The following is a 25,134-nucleotide window of genomic DNA, read 5'->3' on the forward strand; positions in this document are numbered from 1 at the left end:
AGTTGGTTATTTCTGATTTATATTTAAAAGCAAATAATAATGATATGGTAGGAGATACACACCAAACAGGATGTATAAATTATTATATAATAAGTATTGTGCAATAGCAAGAAATTTTCAATTGCACAGTATTGCACAATAGCAAGAAATCTTCAATTGCACAGTATTGCACAAGAACAAGAAATCTTCAATTGCACAGTATTGCGCAATAGCAAGAAATATCCAATAGCACAATATTGCGCAATAGCAAGAAATTGTGAATTGTACAGTATTGCGCAATAGCAAGAAATATTTAATTGCACAGTTTTGTGCCAAAGAAGATACTTCGTTTCTTGACCAATTTCAATGGGGTTTTATTCTTGAATTCTTGGGTTTCTTTAATATGCTGAATCTAACCGTGTATTTAGTTTTTGGATTTTGGGCCCCGTTTTTAAATTGGTCCACATTGAGGTTCAAAGGGTCCAAAATTAAACTTTGTTTGATTTCATCAAAAATTGAATTATTGGGGTTCTTTGATATGCCGAATCTAACCGTGTATTTAGATTTTTAATTTTTGGTTCCGTTTTCAAATTGGTCTACATTAAGGTCCAAAGGGTCCAAAATTAAACTTAGTTTGATTTTAACAAAAATTGAATTCTTAGGGTTCTTTGATATGCTGAATCTAAACATGTATTTAGATTTTTGATTATGGGCCCAGTTTTCAAGTTGGTCCAAATCGGGGTCCAAAATTAAACTTTGTTTGATTTCAACAAAAATTGAATATATGGGGTTCTTTGATATGCTGAATCTAACCATGTATTTAGATTTTTGATTTTTGGGCCCCGTTATCAACTTTGTCCACATTGAGGTCAAAAGGGTCCAAAATTAAACTTTGTTTGATTTCATCAAAAATTGAATTCTTGGGGTTCTTTGATATGCTGAATCTAACCATGTATTTAGATTTTGGATATTGGACCATAATAGGTGAATGTCCAATTTAAGATTTTTAAGTTCTTAGACCACATTCATTCTGTGTCAGAAACCTATGCTGTGTCAAATATTTAATCACAATCCAAATGCAAAGCTGTATCAAGCTTGAATGTTGTGTCCATACTTGCCCCAACTGTTCAGGGTTCGACCTCTGCGGTCGTATCAAGCTGCGCCCTGCGGAGCATTTTATTTGACCTTGACCTCATTTTCACGGTTCATTGCTCAATGTTAAGTTTTTGTGTTTTGGTCTGTTTTTCTAATACTGTAATCCCCAAGGGTGACTGGGGAATAGAAGTATGGTCACCATTGGTCTTCCTCGTCCGGCAGTAAAACCCTTGCTAAAGTGGGGCTGTACGGGATGTACAAATATGCAGCCACGTCCGGTCAGAATGGGGACGTTAAATCCGATGCCTCGCGTAAAGAGAGTGCCACGCTCTTTGTACGTTAAGAACCCTTGCAACAACTCTTTGAGGGGTCCGTAGGTGACCTGTTGCAAGGCTAAATTTCTGTCCCTATCCAATATTCCCTCATTTCCCGTGGCAGTCTAAATTTCTCCGACCTTAATTCCGGACGACCCTATTTCAGAACCTATTATTTATTGTTAATTTGTTCTCGTCCTGAATATGCATGAAATATTTGCCACTGGACGTTAAGCAGCCAAAAATCAATCAATCTAATACTGTATGCGGTAGGTCAACTATATTTGGTGTATGAAAATATTTTACGATGTACATGTCAGTCTGGCAGGTTTTATTTGACCTTGACCTCATTTTCATGGTTCAATGCTTGTGTTAAGATTTTGTGTTTTGGTCTGTTTTTCTTAAACTTTAAGCAAAAGGTCAACTATATTTGGTGTATGGAATGATTGTAAGGTGTATATATCTGTCTGGCAGGTATCATCTGACCTTCACCTCATTTTCATGGTTTATTGGTCAATGTTCAGTTTTCCTGGTTAACTTTGTTTCTTATAAACTATAAGGAATAGGTCAACTATATTTGATGCATGGAATGATTTTAAGGTGTACATGTCTGTCTGGCAGGGTACATCTGACCTTGACTTCATTTTCATGGTTCATTGGTCAATATAGAATTTCCATGGTTTTTCTGAATCTTTTATACTATAAGCAATAGGTCATCTATATTCTGTGTATGGAATGATTGTATTAAAGGTGTACATGTATTTCCGCCTTGGTTTATCTGACCTTGACCTCATTTTCTTGGATCATAAATGTTAATGTGATACTTGAAGTAAAACTTTATATGTAGGACTATCAACATGAAATCAATGGTCAGTATAGTAGGCGAGACATTTCAGCGTGTGCACTCTTGTGTTTTTCTTTGTTGATATTTGTTTGTTTTTATAGTGATTAAGATTATAACACAATGCTGTACCCCTATTTTTTGACATTTTTACCTATTATGTCTGTTTGTTTTGTTCACACATTGTTGTAAATATAATGGAATTTTATGCGACTGTCAAGCAAGTGAGAGGTTTAGCTAGCTCTAAAACAAGGTTTAATCCACCATTTTCTACATAAGGAAATGCCTGTACCAAGTCAGGAATATGACAGTTGTTTTCCATTCATTTCAGTGGCAGATCCAGAACTTTTTGTAAGGGGGGCCCACTGACTGACCTAATGGGGGCCGCTCCAGTCATGTTCAGTGATTCCCTATATAATCAACCAAATTTTTCCCTCAAAAGGGGGGCCCGGGCCCCCCAGGTCCCCCCCCCTGGATCCGCCTATGCATTTGTCTTAGGCCACAGACCACAATTAAATTCCTCTATTAGTTCTTTATAATGTTTTGTCTCATTAAAAAAATTGCACCGGGTCTTTTTGCCATTTTTTGTTTGTTAACACATGTGGATGAAATGGTCTTAAGTAATATCAAGCTTAAAAAAAACAAGTTGTCAATTTAGGCCATTCCCCATATTTGCATATTAAAAAGCATATATATGATATGGGAGATGGAAATATGCTTCTTTTTGCTCAAATCTTTGCTTAGATATGATAAAACATGAAGCCTGGATGTAACAAGACTGTTGCTTTCAATTTATATGTAGACAGTATGGTCTGATGCATAGTTTATTCACTTTACTGTTTAAAACCGGCACGAAATTTCAGACTCAAAAGGCCAATATTTTAACCACTAGCTATCAAACAGAAAAAAAAGGTAGTCTGTGAAACAGACAAGGTAAAACAACCAGTAATAAGTGCTTTTGATACAGATTCAGTGAAATCTGCTAAAAGGAATTCAACTTGTATGTGCATAGAACCTCATATTTCACTTGCTTCATACTGACTGTTAGACTTAGACCTTTAAAACAGCACATTTTGCACTCTTTTTCTGTTTTTATCTACTTTTCTTTGTGTTCAGAGTTCACAAATGAGTAAAACATCAAAATTATATACCACAAACACAAATAGAAAATCAGAAAAACCTGTCCGAGAGAAAGTAAGCATGCTACTTTTGTAAAATTTTTGAAACAACTGAAAAAGTTAAATTTTGGGCATGTAAGCTAAAATATCACTTTTTTACAAAATTTCTATCAAATAAAAGTGGAAATCATTTATTCTCATATAGTTAGACAAATTAATACCAATAGATCATTCAGGGAAGTTGTCAAAGTACAAATTCAATATTTGCTGAAATGCACCTCTTAGGCCACAGACCACAATTAAATTCCTCTATTAGTTCTTTATAACATTTTGTCTCATTAAAAAAATTGCACCTGGTCTTTTTGTCAAATTTTTTTTGTGTGCAATGTACAGTACTAGTCCAAACATATATCCAACATTCAGAAAGATTGCACTTTTACATTTTACAAATTTAGCCAATACACATGCATACCCCTATGGACAAGTCAAGAGATGTTCCGAAAACTGTAAATATTACCTTTTTGCACCTGGCCTAATCACTCTTTCCATATCAAAATCAGTTAAAATGACTTGGGACAGGCACCTTTTGAATGTGGCGGGGTTAAACACGTTAGCGGGCGCCTAACCCTCCCCTAACCTGGAACAGTGGTGTAACAGTACAACATAAGAACAAACTATAAAAATCAGTTGAAAAAGGCTTAACTCATCAGATAGATACAAACATGAAATACATATAACAAAAACACAGAGTGGATGTGGCAGGGTACTTATACATCCCCACAACAAAAAAGACACTAAGTACAGATCTGAGAGTACTCGCAGTTAGTGACAGCTAGTTCAAAGCCAATAACAACTACTGAAAAAATCATGCATCTAAGACTAAAAATCAACATCTTTTCCAATTTTTCTTGAATTATTTCTCTAATGATTGAACTTCCAACATTTAAAGTTTTATCTATGAAAGTCATTACTTTGTATGAGATTGTTCGAATGTTTTTGATGTACTAGATTTGATGCTGTTGTTAACAACATTAGCATTACCATATTCCTTTTTTAGCTCACCTTTTGGGCCAGGAGAGCTTTTCTCGTCACTTGGCATCTGTCGTCTGTCATCGTCGTGGTCTGTTAACATTTACAAAAAACTTTTTCTCTGAAACCTCTGGGCCAATTTAACCATACTTGGCCACAATCTTCATTGGGGTATTTAGTTTAAAAAATGTGTCCGATGACCCCGCCTGCTAACCAAGATGGTCGACATGGCTGAAAATATAACATAGGGGTAAAATGCAAGTTTTGCCTAATATTTTGAAAACCGCTATAATAGTCCAGCAGCTAAGTCCAATATATTGGCACAATTGATCACTTTATGGTAAAAGCATGAAACTTTGCACAGCATTAGTTTTAATGCTTATCAACATCTTTGGATATGGAGCCATCTAAAAAAAATCCATCATGGCCGCCAAATTCAAAATTGCCGCCAATAGTCAAGAGACTTGAATAGTCCTATATATTGGTATGATTGATCACTTTATGGTAAAAGCTTGAAACTTTGCACAGCGTTAGTTTTGATGCTTATAAACATTTTTGGATATGGAGACATCTAAAAAAAAATCCATCATGGCCTCCAAATTCAAAATGGGCCGCCAATAGTCAAGAGGCTGCATAATCCTTTATATTGGTATGATTGGTCAGTTTATGGTAATAGCAAGAAACTTTGCACATCGTAAGTTTTGATGCTTATAAACATTTTTATACGCCCGTTTACGGGACGTATTATGGTATACCGTTGTCCGTCTGTCCGTCCGTCCGTCCGTCTGTCCGTCGTCAACATGTCGGACATTAACTCAAAAATGCTTTAACCAATTTGCATAAAACTTTGGTGAATTGTTTATATCTATTGACGTGAGCTCCCTTTCGTTTTTTATAAAATTTAGATTTGACGTTTCCGAGTTATGGGGTTTTATTCATTAAAAAAAGGGGGATTTTCCAGTTTTCAGACAATAAGTCAAGAATGCTTTCACCAACTTGCAAGAAATCGTGGTGAATTGTTTATATCTTTTGACATGAGCTCCCTTTCGATTTTTATAAATTAAAAATTTTACGTTTCTGAGTTACAGGGTTTTATTCATAAAAAAAGGGGGGATTTTTCAGTTTTCGGACAAAAACTCAAAAATTCTTTCAGTAATTCGTATGAAACTTTGGTGAATTGTTTGTATGTATTGATGTAAGCTCCCTTTAGAATTTTATAACTTTTACATTTTACATTTCTGAGTTATGGGGTTTTATTCATTAAAAAAAGGGGTGATTTTCCAGTTTATGGACAATAACTCAAAAATGCTGTCACCAATTCTCATGAAACTTTGGTGAATTGTTTATATCTATTGATGTAAGCTCCCTTTTTATTTCCATAAATTTGTAATATGACATTGAGAATTAATAGAACTATATTTGTTTATAGTCTGACAACAGATTTACTAAGTATTGGGGACTATTGCACAACAGCAAGAAATCTTTAATTGAATATAAATTCAATTCATATAACCAATTTCAAGTTCTTTGACTACATTTATTCAGAAACCTATAATATGTCAAATATTTAATTACAATCCAAATTCAGACCTGAATCAAGCTTGAATATTGTGTCCATTTTTGCCCCAACTGTTCAGGGTTGGACCTCTGCGGGCGTATCTAGCTGCGCTCAGCGAAGCAGTTTATTGGACATGGAGCCATCTAAAAAATTCCATAATGGCCCTCATTAGTCGAGAGGCTAAGTCCTATATATTGGTATGATTGGTCACTTTATGGTAAAATCACTGAACTTTGCACAGTGCTAGTTATGATGCTAACAAACATTTTTGAATATGGAGCTATCTAAAGAAGTTCCATAATGGCCGCCAAATTCAAAATGACCACCAGTAGTTTAGAAGTCCAAAATATTGCTATAGGCCCGAGACCACAATTAATGACCCTGCTTTTCGTTGTCCAAGAATATAGTTCCCTTTAATTAAAGTGTATTTTTTCTTTATTTTTTTCTTTCCCTTTCTCATTCATTTCTTAGTTTTGATGGGGTGAAAATGAAAGAAGAGAGCTGAAATACATTTTTGGATGTTGTATTTTAACTGATTTTGATATGGAAAGAGTGATTAGGCCAGGTGCAAAAAGGTTATATTGACAGTTTTCGGAACATCTCTTGACTTGTCCATAGGGGTATGGATGTGTATTGGCTAAATTTGTAAGATGTAAAAAAGCAATTTTTCTGAATGTTGGATATATTTTTGGACTTGTACTGTACATTACACACACAAAAGATTTGACAAAAAAAAAAATGATGCAATTTTTTTGTTATAAAGAACTAATAGACAAATTAATTGTGGTCTTTGGCCTATAATTGACCACTTTATAGTAAAAGCATGAAACTTTGCACAGTGCTAGTTATAATGCTAATGAACATTTTTTTTATAAGAAGCCATCTATAAAAATCCATAAGTACTTCTGTACCCCAGTCATTGCTTTCTTTTGGTCAGTATGATTCAGTCTGGACCCAACATTGAGGATCTTTCATATTCTCATTCGAAATTAACAATAGCACAGCTTCTAATGGATAGTTGTACAAAGAAACAATCCAACATGAAAGACCATAAACTCCCTGTTTGTGCTTATTTGGGAATCATGATCCACTACGACTAGAAAAACGTGATCTAGTAGACACTTTCTTCAAACTTGGATGATCTGTTTCCTACGACAGAGTGGTAGAAATTTCTACTTTGATGGCCAATGATGCTTGTCGTCGTTATATCCAGGAAGATATTGTTTGCCCTACCCATCTACTGCAGCATGTTTTCACTTCGTCTGCTGTAGACAACATTGACCACAATCCAAGAGGTATACCATCAAAAGATTCATTTCATGGTACCGGTATATCTTTATTCCAACATATTTCATAGGATGTTCAAGGAGTTTTGCAAACATTTGACTAATCTGAAGCTATTTTAAAATGCTTTTTACCAGAGAGATATTCGAATCTTCCACCATCTGTAATGTGATTCAGCGAACCAGATATCCCATTAGTGGAAAAAGAATTGTCAATTGATATGTATTCATTCCCAGTTGCATTAAAAGTGGAAGTCAAATAGCTCAAAGATGTTGTGGAAAATGCAAGTGTTAAGGCTGAAACTGGGACAAACATTTCCTGGTTCACCTCTCATGCTTCATTGTTGCCAGACGGGAATAAACTACCAGCAATGTCTGCCCTTCTGTTTCATGAGCAAGCTAAATCTGTTGCAATGATACAACATTTATTGAACTTATTCCTAAGAAAGCTAAATCCAGGTCAAACTCCCATTGTTGCTTTTAACCAACCACTTTTCATACTTAGTAAAACTAATACAATGGAACTGGCCTCGGATGTATGGTGAGGAAAACTTTGTCATGATGTTCGGCAGCCTACACATAAAAATGGCTGCGTTCAAAGTCCTTGATAGTTGGCTTGACGATAGTGGATGGACTAGTGTTTAAGTAAATGCCCAGCTTACATCACTCTGTACAGCAGAATCATTCCTGAAGTCTTCTCATGTTACAAAAGCACGTAGAGAACACCAAGTTACAGCATGTACACTTTAAGGTTTATTGTCAAACGCTTACCGACAGTACACAGAATCTTTGAATGATGATGAGGTAATCCTAGAATTCGAAAAGTGGTGTTTGGAAAGGTAAAAAAATCTCCTAGTTTTAAATCCTGGTATGTAACACTGCAATTTTAATTGACAGAATTGATATTTGTAAGGTCTATACGTGAGGCTTACGCCTTGTAGATCGAACAACGTCTGTCTCTGATAAAAGCAAGAGGAACAAGTTACCACTTTTTCAAACACCTCCACCTGCAAAGAAAACGTCTACGATGGATCACAAGCTACAGTATTTGAAAAGTAATTGTAAAGGTATTATAAGATGAGTTCAAGATGAATCGAATGTTCCAGGAAACTGGCAAGAATTCTTGTGTCTACACGATAATAAAGCTGATAAAATAATCAAAGCTGGCATAGAAAATGAGATCGTAGTAACTGACAAGGACAACGCCATTGGAAATACTGCAGAACACAGCTATGAATTATTGAGCTAATGTTCACATGAAGAGGCAGATCAGATACCAGAATGTTGTTGCTTGCCTTATATGCTGCATAGAAAAAGGTCACAACAGAATATTGATTAGAACAGTTGATACAGATGTTGTTGTATTGTCTGTGTCTTGTAACAACAGACTGCAGATTGAACAGTTGTGGATAGGTTTTGGCAATGGAAAGAACTTCCGACATATTTCATTGAAATCATTGAAATCAAAAGTCTAACCACTGGTCCATGCCTTCACCTGTTGTGACACAGTATCAGCTTTTTCTGGGAAGGGTAAGACATCAGCTTGGGGCACATGGTCCGTATATGAGGAACTGTCAGATGCATTTGTACAAATTATTGAAATCCAAATGAAGTGGAAATATTAAATGTAAAAAAAAGTTATAGAACGGTATGTTGTGCTTCTGTATGATCGGTCTAGTTAATCTAATACAGTGAATGAATTAAGAAAACATTAATTCACACAGAAGACAAGATCAATTGACAATATTCCTCCGACACGAGAGGCACTACTACAACATACGAAACGTGTAGCTCACAAGGTAGTGTTGTTCAGGGGTAATTGTTTAGTCGCAAATCCTGGTATGCCATCACCAGATTTATTTGGTTGGCAAAAACTTGATGGTAAGTGGGTACTATTCTGGTCAGGGCTTGCAGAAGCTGCAAATGTCATGTCAAGAGCTCATCCACTGTGGATGTATGAAAGGATGTCGAGGGTCATGTAAATGCTTGAAAGCAGCATTAAAATGCAAAGCATTTATTATGTAACTGCTCACGGGACTGTGAGAAACTGATTGAGACTGTGCTAAATTTTGATTATCCTGCATTGAGATCTTCTTTCAGTTATCAATAATATGAATATTTTCTATAAAGTTGTTATGCCAAATAGTTACTTTTGAGGCGCTATTTTTATTTTCGCTCACATTTTGAAAAAAGAAATACTTGCCTTTGTAGGGTTTCATACATATTTTTCATTGCCAGTAAATTGAAAGATTTTCTGAAGTCATGAAAATATTTACTATAACTGTGTAAATTTAGACCTTGTCAGTGATGCCATTTTGAATTGTATCAACCATTTTTATTTCATAGTTTATGCCACCTCTTACAAAGAAATAATATGTTGGTTCGCATTTGTGTCCAAATAAATGTTTCATTATATAATTTGTATCATTTTATACCACATTATTACAAAACACCGTCACATTTTTACATTGTTTACGGTGCAATTTTGAATTTTGCTGCCATTTTGAAAACATAATCTCATCCCTGGTATAATTAATGAACTATAGGTCTACATCACATGATCAGTTTCACAAATTTGTTAACTTTCCATACAACATTGATAGTGTATATATATTAATACCATCATACTCTTTCATTTTTTACGGTGCCATTTTGAATTTGGACGCCATTTTGATTAATTTATAAAGTTGCAAAAATAATTATTGGCATATCTTAAATGTATTTCCTTAAATTTGTGATATCTACTGAACTCTTGCATATTAGTAGACTTTATCCTTCATCAAGTGTATGATGTTGTATTCCCAGTACCTTATGTGAGCCATCTTTGATTTGGCGGCCATATTGGATTTTTTTTTCGTGGCTCCATATCTAAATTTTGTTTATACCCCTTAATCTATCACTATGCCAACTTTAATCTTTCACTATGCCAAGTTTCATGCTTTTCCCATAAAGTGATCAATTATTCTTATATCCGCTGGACTATATAAGTAGAGAAATTCTGACAATAGCAAAAATGTTCAGAATGTTGAACTCTATCGTTTATAAATCGAAACGGTCAGACAGCTTCTTATAGGAGTTATTGCCCTTAAATTACAAATTTTACCATTTTTAAAATTTTTTTCCCTAATAATAGATAGACAGAAACTTTAAAAAGCAAATCTGATCAGCATTGCAAGACAAGATCTTCAAATAAGTCAAATGACCAAAATCGTCAGACGACTCCTTATTAGAGTAATTGCTCTTTAATGACAATTTTTACCATTTTTTTTGCGTTTTTGCCATATATCTTAAAAACTATAATAGAGAGATAGAAACTTAAATAGGTCAACATGACCAAATTTTTCAGTTAACTCCTTATTGAAGTTATTGCCCTTAAATAAACTTTTTTTTATATTCTTTGCTTTCCAAGTTTCTTTTATTTCTTGTTGAAATATCAAATTTATGTTCATGGATATTTTTATTTTCAGTATTTGTATTAAGCAATAGAAAGAATAGATTTAGCTTGCGATAGTTCAGTTTTTTCACATGATTATTCATTTGTCTTACCGTCTTTTGGTGTGTATAAAATGCAGCCATGCATAGTACGCACCCCCTTTTTGGCCCTTGAAACTTGAGAAAAAAAGTTACTTCTTATGCATTACATGCAGGGACTTTCAGGAAAAATCCCAACTTGAAACTTGGTAAAATGCGTCCATTGAAAAGTCATTATTTTTCGAAGACAAATTGAACTCCAGTCCTGGTTGATTACAGGATAATGAAAATATTGTTGCAGAATTAATAAGTTAGCAAACGATTTTTGATTTTTGATTGTTTCAACGGATGTGTTTGATTGAGAACAACAGGAAGTGTTAAATCATGAAAATCACAGTCGGTGAATCTTGTACAGAATACAGAACTATAACGAATATTCTGCATGAATAATAAAATAATTATAAAATTGATAAAAGTAATACTAAAATAAATATTAATCTCTGAAAATTTTATTGTTGGTTGGTACTTATTGAATCGTTTAATCCAGCTTATTACACTCTTATTGAATATCAATAAGGAAGTCTTAATTGTTGTCAAAACAAATCGATTGACAGATTGATTTTGTTCCTTAATCAAATTGGTACAGTTAATAAGAGGGCATTGACATGTCTGCAATTATGATTTAATATTGTATGAAGGTTTTTAAAAAGTCACAAAGTAAAAAAGTGTGTAAAATCTTAAACTACTGGACAAATTGGAACCAAACAAGGCCACAATCATCATCTGGGTATCTAGTTTAAAAAAATGTGTCAGATGACCCTGCCTGCTGACCAACATGGCAGACATGGCTAAAAATAGACCAAGGGGTAAAATGCAATGTTTGGCTATTATCTTGAAAACCGTTAAAGATAGAGAAAAATCTGACAGTGGCAAAAATGCTCAGAATGCTGAGATCTATCTATTGTCTGATGACATAAAAACTGGCGGACGACTACTTATAGAAGTTATTGCCCTTAAATGACGAGTTTTACCATTTAAAAAAAAAAAATTCCCATCATGTCAAAAATTATAATAGATAGAAAGAAACTTGAAATTATAAAAATGGTCAGCAAGACAAGATCAACAAATACCTTAACATGATTGAAATTGTTAGTCGACACCTTATTGAAGTTATTGCCCTTTGATGACGATTGCTCCCACTTTTGTGTGTATTTGCTCATTATCTTGAAAACTAAAACAGAACGATAGAAATTTAAAATAGCAAAAATGATCACCAAGAGAAGATTTACAAATAGGACATCATGATTAAAATCTTCAGTTGACTCTTTCTTTGAGTTAATGCCCTTTAATGATAATTTTTACCATTTTTGGGGCATTTTTTGCCTATTATGAAAACTGTAATAGATAAATAGAAACTTTAAAAAAAGAAAACTGATCAGCTGGTTAAGATCTACTAACACGTGAACATGGCTGAAATTGTCAGTTAACTCTTAATACTGTTATTCCCCTTTAATGAAGTTTTACAAAAAAAGTGTCAATTGTTGAAGATGCAGGTGAACCACAAAGTCTCTTTAGAGCCTTTAGTTTGGTTGATACTATTATGGATAAATTTTAAACAGCAAAAAGTTCTGCAAAGTAAGACCTACCAAGAAGTCTAAGGAGCGAATTTGTCAATTGATCCCTTGTATGAATTATTTCCCTTGGTTTTTTGCAGAAGCTGATTAGATAAAAGAAACTTTAAATGGCAAAAAATGTTCATTAAAGTAACAAGTCAAACATGATGGAAATCCTCAATTGATCCCTTAAAGCAGTTATTTTAATGCCCTTGAAAGATAATTTGTACCAGTTTTTGCAGCAACTATGATAAAGAGAAACTTTACATGGCAAAAATATTCAGCAAAGTAAGGCCTAAAATTAAGACAACATGACCGAAATCGTAAATTAAATCCTTATAGGAATTATCCTTGAAAAACAATTTTTATGGACCTGTAACAAAGTTGTCGGGGCCATATAGTTTTATCCTTATTTATCATTCCTTCATTCCGCAACAAACAGTTATACAGACTTTTTTTCAAAAAGCCTTCACATATTGAGCTGATTTTTAGTATGTGAGTCAACTATGATGAGTTTATGTTTGGCTCCGTTCCACAGATTTTTGCCGTAATTATGAGCTTTGGACCTTGAAAATTTGGTGAAAATAGCAGTTAAAAGGACTTTTTTTCTAAACGCCTTCACATATTGTGAAATTTCCACTCCTAAAAATGGCTTTAAGCTTTTATTGGGAGCAGGGCCATTAGTGTCGTTACGATACGTCTATTTTTATGCCCCACCTACCATAGGAGAGGGGCATTATATTTTTCGGTCTGTGCGTCCATTCTTTTGTTCATCCGTCCGTTCGTTCGTCCGTCTGTCCCGCTTCAGGTTAAAACTTTTGGTCAAGGTAGTTTTTTGTCGAGCCTGCGACTTTTGTTGCAGAAAGCTCGACATAGAGATAGTGATCTGGCGGCGGCGATGTTAACTAACTTCTTAAAAGCTTGATATCTAGAAGGTGGAAGACCTGGATGCTTCATACTTTGTATATATATGCCTTATGTTACGAAGTATTCGTCTTTCACATGTCCATTGTCCTTGACCTCATTTTCATGGTTCAGTGACTACTTGAAAAAAAAGTTTAGATTTTTTTGTAATGTTAATTTCTCTCTTATTATGAGTAATAGAATAACTATATTTGGTATGTGCGTACCTTGCAAGGTCCTCGTGCCTGTCAGACAGTTTTCACTTGACCTCGACCTCATTTCAATGATCAGTGAACAAGGTTAAGTTTGTGTGTTCAAGTCCAAATCTCAGATACTATAAGCAATAGGTCTAGTATATTTGGTGTATGGAAGGATTGTAAGGTGTACATGTCCAACTGGCAGGTGTCATCTGACCTTGACCTCATTTTCATGGTTCAGTGGTTATAGTTAAGTTTTTGTGTTTTGGTCTGTTTTTCTTATACTGTATGCAATAGGTTTACTATGTTTGGTGTATGGATTGATTGTAAGGTGTACATGTCCAACTGGCAGGTGTCATCTGACCTTGACCTCATTTTCATGGTTCAGTGCTCAAAGTTAGGTTTTGGAGTTTTGGTCTTTTTTTCTAATACTATATGCAATAGGTATTTGGTGTATGGAAATATTTTATGATATACATATCAGTCTCTCAGGTTTTATTTGACCTTGACCTCATTTTCACGGTTCATTGCTCAGTGTTAAGGTTTAATGTTTTGGTCTGTTTTTCTTAAACTATAAGCAATAGGTCAACTATATTTGTTGTATGGAAGGATTGTAAGCTGTACATGTCTGCCTGGCATGGTTCATCTGACCTTGACCTCATTTTCATGGTTGATTGGTCAATGTTTAGTTTTCTTGGTTAAGTTTGTTTCTTAGAAACTATTAGCAATAGGTCAACTAAATTTAGTGTATTGAATGATTGTAAGGTGTACATGTATTTCTTGTTTGGTTTATATGACCTTGACCTCATTTTCTTGGATCATGTTAAGTTAATGTGATAGTTGTAGTAAAGCTTTGTATTTAGAACTATCAACATAATATAAATGGTTAGTAAAGAAGGCCAGACATTTCAGCGTGTGCACTCTTTTGATGAAATTGAAGTCCAATCAACTTGAAACTTAGTACACATGTTCCTTATGATATGATCTTTCTAATTTTAATGCCAAATTAGAGTTTTGACCCCAATTTCACTGTCCACTGAACATAGAAAATGATAGTGCGAGTGGGGCATCCGTGTACTATGGACACATTCTTGTTTCATCATTTTTGTCGAGCCTGCGACTTTTGTCGCAGAAAGCTCGACATAGGGATGCGGCTACGGCGGCGCTAGCTAACTTCTTAAAAGCTTTTATATTTTAGAAGCTAGAAGACCTGGATGCTTCATACTTTGTATATAGATGCCTTATGTTACGAAGTTTCCATCTGTCATATGTCCATTGTCCTTGACCTCATTTTCATGGTTCAGTGACTACTTGAAAAAAAAAGTCAACATTTTTTGTAATGTTAATTTCTTTCTTATTATGAGTAATAGGATAACTATATTTAGTATGTGCGTACCTTGCAAGGTCCTCATGCCCGTCAGACAATTTTCATTTGACCTCGACCTCATTTCATGGATCAGTGAACAAGGTTAAGTTTTCGTGGTCAAGTCCATATATCAGATACTATAAGCAGTAGGTCTACTATATTTGGTATATGGAATGATTGTAAGGTGTACATGTCCAACTGGTAGGTGTCATCTGACCTTGACCTCATTTTCATGGTTCAGTGGTCAAAGTTAAGTTTTTGAGTTTTGGTCTTTTTTTCTAATACTATATGCAATAAGTCAACTATAAATGGTGTATGGAAATATTTTATGATGTACATGTCAGTCTCACAGGTTTTATTTGACCTTGACCTCATTTTCACGGTTCATTTCTCAGTGTTAAGTTTTTGTGTTTTGGTCTGTTTTTCTTCAACTATAAGCAATAGGTCAACTATATTTGATGTATGGAAGGATTGTTAGATATATATGTCTGTCTGGCAGGTATCATCTGACCTTGACCTCATTTTCATGGTTCATTGGTCAATGTTAAGTTTTCATGGTTCAGTTTGTTTCTTAGATACTATCAGCAATAGGTCAACTATATTTAATGCCTAAATTGATTGTAAGGTGTACATGTCTGTCTGGCATGGTTCATCTGACCTTGACCTCATTTTCATGGTTCATTGGTCAATGTTAAGTTTTCTTGTTTAAGACTGTTTCTTAGAAACAGTAAGCAATAGGTCAACTATGTTTGGTTTATTGAATGATTGTAAGGTGTACATGTATTTCTCGTTTGGTTTATCTGACCTTGACCTCATTTTCTTGGATCATGTTAAGTTTATGTGTTACTTGTAGTAAAGCTTTGTATTTAGGACTATCAACATAAAATCAATGGTTAGTAAAGAAGGCAAGACATTTCAGTGTGTGCACTTTTGTTTCATTTTTGGCAGAAACTATGATTGATAGAGAGGTATGTCAAACATGACTGAAATCTTCAATTGATCCTTTAAGGGAGTTATTGCCCTTGGAAAATGATTTCTACCAACTTTTTTAGTTTTTTGCAGAAACTATGTAAGATATAGAAATTTTTTAAAAAGCATAAATGTTTGTAAAGTTAGTTCTACAAAAAGTAAAATAACCAAAATTGTTAATTAACCCCTTATATCAGATATATTGCCCTTAAAAGGTGATTTCTACCAAATAGTTTAGTTCACCTGGCTGAATTTCTAATCAAGTGGTGTCCGTTGTCCATCTTCGCCGTCTGTTAACTTTTACAAAAATCTTCTTCTCAAAACTACTGGGCCAAATTTATCCAAACTTGGCCACAATCATTATTAGGGTATATAGTTTGATAAATATGTCCAATGACCCGACCTGTCAGCCAAGATAGCTATAAATAGAACATATGGGTAAAATCCAATTTTTAACCGGATTTTCGAAGGAAATATCGGTTATTAAAATGGTGATATACGGCGGGTGGCTGGGCGGTTTGGCGGCTGCCAAACAGTGTCCGCACAATAACATGAAAACGCTTTAACAAATTTTTTTCAAATTTAAATATGTTGTTTCCTGGGACTTAATGAAGGTCTCTATTAATTTTCAAGATTTTAGTATATCTCCTTTGTGAGTTATCGCCATTTTTAATATCCAAAGTAGAATTTTTAAAGATTTTACTGTTGTTATTCTGTTATGATTTGCCTTATCTCAGAATAAAAACTGGAGTGACAGATTTATTTGAAAATTATCTATTTCCTAAGTGGTAATGATTATAAGCTATATCATTAGACATTTTGAAGATTATTACATTATTAATTATGTTAGAGTACTATGTTAAACAACCATAGTTCTGTTCAATTAGATATTATAAATATTTCAGCATATGATAATGATTTATTTTCATTATCAATTAGATCTTGGAAATATTTAAGCATATGATAATCATTGGAGTGACAGATTTATTTGAAAATTTTCTGTTTTCTGATGAGATCTGTAGAACTGTATATATACAGTTTGAAACTTACTAGTATTACTGTATAAATGAAGTTTGGAATTTACTGTTCATTATTAGACATTTTGTAGATAATTAAGTGTCCGTTAATCATATATATTCTTACCCCTACCCCCCTTCAATTTGATAATGTGCTTTTATCTTGTAAACGGTTGAGATCCCTATTCCTAAACCATATATATTCTTGTATGGGACAATAAAACAAATCAAATGAAATATTGGGATAGTCCTCGGGTTCACAGCTACCCTCCTTTTTTTTGAAAACTTGTAAATGTGCAAGCTCCCCACCCTGAAACCATATATATTCTTGTATGTTACAAATCAAATGAAATAAAGGGGAGTCCCCTGGGGTCACCCCCAGCGTGTCTGTTTGAGAACTTGTAAACGGTCGAGATCCCCACCCCTAAACCATGTATATTTTTGTATAGGACAATAAAAGAAATCAAATGAAATATAGGGGAAGTCCATTGTGGTAACCCCCCACCCCCTTCTGTTTGAGAAATTGTAAACGGTTGAGATCCCCACCCCTAAACCATATTTATTCTTGTATTTGACAATAAAACAAATCAAATAAAATTTAGGGGAAGTCCACGAGGGTAAACCCCACCCCCTTCTTTTTGAAAACTTGTAAACAGTCAAGATCCCCACCCTGAAACCATTTTTCTTCTTGTACATTACAATAAAACAAATCAAATGAAATAAAAGTCTAGTCCCCTGGGGTCACCCCACCTTTTTCCTGTTTAAGAACTTGTAAACAGTTACGATCCCTCACCCCTAAACCATATATATTCTTGTATGGGACAATAACACAAATCAAATGTAATATAGGGGAAGTCCATTGGGGTAACCTCTACCCCCCTTTTTTTGATAACTTGTAAACGGTCAAGATTACCACCCTGAAACCATATATATTCTTGTATGGGACAATATATCAAATCAAATGAAAATCATGTATAGGGGAAGTCCATGTGGGTAAACACTACCCCCTTCTTTTTGAAAACTTGTAAACGGTTAAGATCCCCACCCCTAAACCATATATATTCTTGTATGGGACAATAAAATAAAGCAAATTAAATTTAGGGGAAGTTCCCTGGGGTAACCCCTACTCTCCTTTTTTTTGAAAACTTGTAAACGGTCAAGATCCCCACCGCGAAACCATATATATTCTTGTATGGGACAATAAAACAAATGAAATGAAATAAAAGGTGAGTTCCTTGGGGTCATTCCCACCTTCTTCCTGTTTAAGAACTTGTAAATGGTCGAGATCCCCGTCCCTAAACCATATATATCCTTGTATGGGACAAAAAAACAAATCATATGAAATAAAGGGCAGGTCCCCTGGGAAAATTAATCAGTTTGTGTGTGTTATATTTGAACATAAATTAAATATATATAGGGTTCTTTCAAGTGCTGAATCTGAACTTGTTTTTAATTAGATAATAATCTATTTTTATTATGAGATAAAGTTTTTGACATTGATAGATAAGTTGCAGATCTGTATTATTTTTTGACACATGAAAGAAACAATATTAGCAACTATTAATTAAATTTGATTATAATATGGAAATAGATATAACATCATATCTGATTTAAGAGAAGTATTTTGCTGGTTTTTTACTGGTTTATGGAAATAAGTTTGAGTTATTTGTTTTGAAAAGTGATGTGTTTAATTGATAGATATAAAATCATATCTAATTTTAGAGATTTATGAGTGGTTACGTCATATCTAATTTTAGAGAATTATTTTGGTGTTTTGTTACTGGTTCATGGAAATAAATTTGAGTTTTATCTTGTAAACGGTCGAAATCCCCACCCCTAAACCATATATATTCTTGTATGGGACAATAAAACAAATCAAACGAAATATTGGGGGAGTCCCCGGGACCACCCCCACCCCCTTCTTTTTGAAAACTTGTAAACGGTCAAGATCCCCACCCTGAAACCATATTATTCTTGTATGTGACAATAAAACAAATCAAATGAAATATAAGGCGAGTCCCCTGGGGTCAACCCCACCCCATCCTGTTAGAGAACTTGTAAATGGTCGAGATCCCCACCCCTAAACCATATATATTCTTGTATGGGACAATAACACTAATCAAATGAAATATAGGGGAAGTCCAGGGGGTCACCCCCACCCCCCTTCTTTTTGATAACTTGTAAACGGTCAAGATCCCCACCCCTGAACCATATATATTCTTGTATGGGTCAATAAAACAAATCAAATGAAATATTGGGGAAGTCCATGGGGGTAACCCCCACCCCCTTCTTTTTGATAACTTGTAAACGGTTGAGATCCGCACCCCTGAACCATATATATTCTTGAATGGGACATTAAAACAAATCAAATGAAATTGAGGGGAAGTCCCCTGGGGTAACCCCCACCCCCCCTTCTTTTTGAAAACTTGTAAATGGTCAAGATCCCCACCCTGAAACATATATATTCTTGTATGGGACAATAAAACTAATCAAATGAAGTAAAAGGCGAGTCCCCTGGGGTCACCCACACCCCCTCCTGTTTGAGTACTTGGAAACGGTCGAGCTTTTCATTATTAATAAGATAATACCACATTGAGGTCCAAAGGGTCCTAAATTAAACTTTTCTTTAATTTCATCAAATATTGAATTCTTTTGTTCTTTGATATGCTGATTCTAACAATGTTTGAGTGTTAAATCATATCTAATTTTAGAGAACTTAGTCATCACTGGTTGTTGTTATTATATTATTGATTATAATTTGAAAAATTGCATCATATCTTATTTTAGAGAACTATTTATCCAGTTTGAGTCATTTCCATTTGCACAGAAAATATTATGGATAAAATTAACCTGTGTTTCATTTCAACATAAATTAAATATATATATAGGGTTCTTTCAAATGCTGAATCTAAACTCTATTTAAATATTAGATTTTTAGGCCCAGTTTTCAAATTGGTCCAAATCAGGGTCCAAAATTAAACTTTGTTTGATTCAACAAAAATTGAATTTATGGGGTTCTTTGAAATGCTGAATCTAACCATGTATTGAGAGATTTTGGATTGTGGGCTCCTTTATCAAATAGGTCCACATTGAGGTCCAAAGGGTCCTAGATTAAACTTTTGTCTGATTTCATCAAAAATTGAATTCTTGGGGTTCTTTGATATGCTGATGCTAATATGTACTTAGATTTTGGATATTGGACCATAATAGGTATTTAAATGTCCAATTTCAAATAATATATCAGTTCTTTGACTACATTCATTTTGTGTCACAAACCTATGATGTGTCAAATATTCAATCACAATCCTAATTCAGAGCTGTTTTAAGTTTAAATGTAGTGTCCATACTTGCTCAACTGTTCAGGGTTCGACCTCTGCAGGAAAATCCGGTTTGCTGTCTCTCTGACAGCCTCTTGTTGTTTATTATTTCAAAAACCACTATAAATAGAGAAAATCTGACAGGGTCAAAAATGTTCAGAATATTAAGCTCTACCTATTGTCCATTGACTTCAAAACTGTCAGACGACTTCTCATAGGAGTTATTGCCCTTAAATGACAAATTTGCCATTGATTGAAATTTTTGCCTATTATCTGAAAAATTATTATAGCTAGATAGAAGCTTAAAAAAGCAAAATTGATCAGCAAGACAAGATTTACAAATAGGTCAACATGATCAGAATTGTCAGCGAGTCCTTATTAGAGTTATTTCCGTTTAGTGACGATTTTTACCAATTTTTTGAGTTATTGCCAAATATCTAAAAACTTTAATAGATAGATAGAATCTTTCAAGTAGCAAAAATGATCAGCACAACAGGATCTACAAATAAAGTCTATATACGAAATCTTCTGTTGACTCATTATTAGAGTTATTACCCTTTATTGACGATTTTTTTTTTTACCAGTTTTTATACGTCCTTTTACGGGACGTATAGTGGTAAACCTCCGTTTAGTCCATACGTCGTCAACTTGTCGTACAACAACACAAAAACTGTTTAACCAATTTTCTTGAAACTTTGGTGAATTGTTAATATCTATTGACCTAAGCTCCCTTTTGATTTTAATAAATTTAAGATTTTACGATTCCGAGTTGTGGGATTTTATTCATAAAAAAGGGGGGATTTTCAAGTTTTCGGACAATAATTCAAAAAGCTTTGAGCAGTTTTCATAGAACTTTGGTGACTGGTTTATATCTATTAGAATAAGCTCCCTTTAGTGTTTTTATAAATTTCTGATATGACATTGAGGAGTAATGGAACTTTGTTGAAAAAGCGATGGGTGTATCATGAGCTCATTGTGCAGCTCTTTATTTGTGTATTTACCTTATATCTTAAAGAATAAAATAAATAGATAGAAACTTTAAAAGCAAAAATGATCAGCAAGACAAGATCTACAAATAAGTCAACATAACCAAAATGGTTATTGAAGTTATTGCCCTTAATGACAATTTCCCCATTTTTGCCTATTATCTTGAAAACTGTAATTGATAGGTAGAAACTTTAAATAGCACAAATGGTCAGCAAGACAAGATCTACATATAAGCAATGATTGTTGAAATCTTCAGTCGTCTTGTTATTTGAATTATTGCCAACAAATGATAATTTTTATACGACCGCAAAATTTTTGCATAGTTTAATGTTATCACGTTGTCAGCATCGTCATCGTCTGAAGACATTTGGTTTTCCAGACAATAACTTGAGTATAAGTGTATGGATCTCTATGAAAATGTACCACAAGGTTTCATTCCACAACAGGAAGGTTGGGGTTGATTTTGGGGGTTATTGTCCTAACTGTTTAGGAATTAGGGGCCAAAAACAACCAGTTCTCTTGCTTGAGGACAATAACTTGTGTATAAGTGTATGGATCTCAGTGAAATTGTACCACAAGGTTCCATACCTCAAAAGGAAGGTTGGGATTGATTTTGGAGGTTATGGCCCAAACTGTTTAGGAATTAAGGTCCAAAAATGGGGCCATAAAAACTAGGATTTTCATGTTTCCAGACAATAACTTGAGTATAAGTCAATGGATCTCTATGAAATTGTACCACAAGGTTCCATACCAAAAAAGAAGAAGGTTGGGAATGATTTTGGGGGTTATGGCCCTAACTGTTTGGTAAAAAGGGGCCAAAAACAATACTTTTTTAATACTTTGTATAAATTGTTTATTTCTTGAGCAATTTCAATGGGGGTTTAATTCAAAGGCTTGAATTTTTGTGGTTCTTTAATATGCTGAATCAAACCATGTATTTAATTTTGGATTTTTGACCCTGTTTTTAAGTTGGTCCACATTCAGGTCCAAAGGGTCCAAAATTAAAGTTTGTTTGATTTCAACAAACATTGAATTCTTAGTGTTCTTTGATATGCTGAATCTAACGGTGTAATTGAGATTTTTATACGACTGCAAAAAATTTTGCGGTCGTATATTGGTATCACGTCATCGTCGTCGTCAGCCTCATCTGAAGACATTTGGTTTCTGGACAATAACTTTAGTATAAGTATATAGAAATCTATGAAATTTAAACACAAGGTTTATAACCACAAAAGAAAGGTTGGGAATGATTTTGGGGGTTATGGTCCTAACAGTTTAGGGATGAGGGGCCAAAAAGGAGCCCAAATAACCATTTTTCTAGTTTCCTGACAATAAATTGTGGAACGGTGTATGGATCTCTCTGAAATTATACCACAAGTTTCCATACCACATAGGGATGATTAGGATTGGCTTTGGGGGGTAATGGCTCAAACCATTTAGGAATTAGGGGCAAAAAAGGGGGAAAAACAAGGGTTTCCTTGTTAATGGACAATTACTTTTAAAGTAAAGTTAAGTTTGGATTACCTCCCTTACACTGCTTTTAAATTATGTATAAAGACATGTTGTATTGTCTTGAGGTGATTAGCTGTCAAAAGTTACTATTAAAAATGCTGATTAAAGAAATTGTTGGGGGGGGGGGGGGGGGGGGGGGGAATAATTTTTTTTTCTCATTTCAGATTTCAGAAATTAAAAAAAAAAAATTTTTTTTTGGGGGGGGGGGGGGGGGTTCAATTCGCAACAGCATAGTGTATTTCACAAAAGCAAAAAATTGAATATAAATTCAAATCATATAACCAATTCTAAGTTCTTTGACTACAGTTATTCTGTGTCAGAAACCTATTATGTGTCAAACATTTAATTACAATCCAAATTCAGACCTCTATCAAGCGCGAATATTGTTTCCATTTTTGCCCCATTGTTCAGGGTTGGACCTCTGCAGTCATATCCAGCTGCGCTCAGCGAAGCAATTTATTAATTTTAGGCCAGGTTTTCAAATTGGTCCACATTCAAGTCCAAAGGGTCCAAAATTCAATTCGAGGGTTTTTATGTCCCCTTCGTAGCTGAGGGGGCATATCGTTTTATCCTTGTCCGTCTGTATGTCTGTACGTTCCAAAATTGGTTTCCATTCTCTAACTTTAGTTTGCCTCAGCCAAATGTTATGAAACTTATACACAATGCTTATTACCACTAAACACAGATCAAGTTTGAATTTTGGTGGCGTCACTTTAACAGTTCTAGAGTTATGCCTGTTTACAAATGGAAAAATTGCTGAATTTTTCGTTTCTGTTCTCTAACTTAAGTTAGCCTCAACCAAATGTTATGAAACTTATACACAATGCTTATTACCACAAAACACAGATCAAGTTTGAATTTTGGTGGTGTCACTTTTACTGTTCTAGAGTAATGCCCCTTTACAAATGGAAAAATTGCTGAATTTTTAGTTTCCGTTCTCTAACTTACGTTTGCCTCAACCAAATGTTATGAAACTTATACACAATACTTATTGCAACAAAACTCAGATCAAGTACAAATTTGGGTAGTGTCACTTTTACCATTCTTCAGTTATGTTCCTTTATAACTTTATATGATATGCAAGCGGGGGCATTATCTGTGTCCCATGGACACATTCCCCATTTATTTTTGTAAATTTTTGGAAGAACTTCGTGGTAAGTTTGTTTGTTATTCTGTATAAATTAATTTTCTGAATGCTATATATACTTTTTATTGTGGAGCCTGTGACTTTTGTCGCAGAAAGCTCGACATAGTGATAGTGATCCGGCGGCATTAACTAACTGCTTAAAAGCTATATATTTCAGAAGGTAGAAGACCTGGATGCTTCATACTTTGTATATAGATACCTTATGTTATGAAGTTTCCGTCTGTCATATGTCCTTTGTCCTTGACCTCATTTTCATGGTTCAGTGACTACTTGAAAAAAAAGTTAAGATTTTTTGTAATGATAATTTCTCTCTTATTATGAGTAATAGGATAACTATATTTGGTATGGCATACCTTGCACAGTCCCCATGCCTGTCAGACAGTTTTCACTTGACCTCAACCTCATTTCAATGATCAGTAAACAAGATTAAGTTTTCGTGGTCAAGTCCATATCTCAGCAGATACTATAAGCAATAGGTCTACTATATTTGGTGTATGGAATGATTGTAAGGTGTACATGTCCAACTGGCAGGTGTCATCTGACCTTGACCTCATTTTCATGGTTCAGTGGTTAAAGTTAAGTTTTTGTGTTTTGGTCTATTTTTCTAATACTATATGCAATAGGTCAGCTATATTTGGTGTATGGAAATATTTTATGATGTACATGTCAGTCTGGCAGTTTTAGTTGACCTTGACCTCATTTTCACAGTTCATTGCTCAATGTTACGTTTTTTATACGACCGCAAAAAATTTGCGTTCGTATAATGCTATCATGTCGTCGTCGTCGTCCGAAGACACATTTGGTTTCCAGACAATTACTTTAGTTTAAGTGAATGGATCTCTATAAAATTTTACCAGAAGGTTCAATACCACAAATGGAAGGTTTGGGATTGATTTTGGTGGTTATGGTACCAATGGTTTAGGAATTAAGGGCCAAAAAGGGGCCAAAAACAAGTATTTTTGTAGTTTCAGGACAATAACTTGTGTGTAAATGTATGGATCTCTCTGAAATTTTACCACAAGGTTCCATATCACAATGGAGAGGCTTGGATTGAGTTTGGGATAATTGCCCCAAACGTTCAGGAATTAGGGGCAAAAAAGGGGCCAAAAACAAGCATTTTTCTAGTTTCCAGACAATACCTTGTGTTTAAGTGTATGGATCTCTCTGAATTTGTAAAACAAGGTTCCATACCACAAAGGGAAGGCTGGCTGGGATTGAGTTTGGGGGTAATTACTCTAATTTCCATTTTTATACGACCGCAAAAAAAATTTGCGGTCATATTGGTATGAGGTTGGCGTCTTCGTCGTCGTAGTCCGAAGACATATTGGTTTTCGCACCCTAACTTTAGTTTAAGTGAATGGATCTCTTTGAAATTTTACCATACGGTTAAATACCACAAAAGGAAGGTGGGGATTGATT

The 25,134-nt window shown here is 34.4% G+C and overlaps 1 protein-coding gene and 1 long non-coding RNA gene across 5 annotated transcripts in view; one reads left to right on the plus strand and one right to left on the minus strand.

The window, feature by feature from the left end:
• LOC127729843 (probable C-mannosyltransferase DPY19L1) overlaps nucleotides 1-25,134 on the plus strand; it is a 368,682-nt gene that overhangs the window by 103,411 nt on the left and 240,137 nt on the right. The gene's annotated exons all lie outside the window — the stretch shown is intronic.
• On the minus strand, nucleotides 5,092-23,832 carry LOC127729857 (uncharacterized). Its single transcript, XR_007994867.1, has 2 exons — nucleotides 22,988-23,832; nucleotides 5,092-6,021 (listed from the first exon to the last, which is right to left on the minus strand). It is a non-coding gene; the product is annotated as an uncharacterized LOC127729857 (long non-coding RNA).

The sequence above is a fragment of the Mytilus californianus genome, unplaced genomic scaffold, assembly GCF_021869535.1.
Source record: "Mytilus californianus isolate M0D057914Y unplaced genomic scaffold, xbMytCali1.0.p SCAF_2, whole genome shotgun sequence".
Taxonomy (NCBI): domain Eukaryota; kingdom Metazoa; phylum Mollusca; class Bivalvia; order Mytilida; family Mytilidae; genus Mytilus; species Mytilus californianus.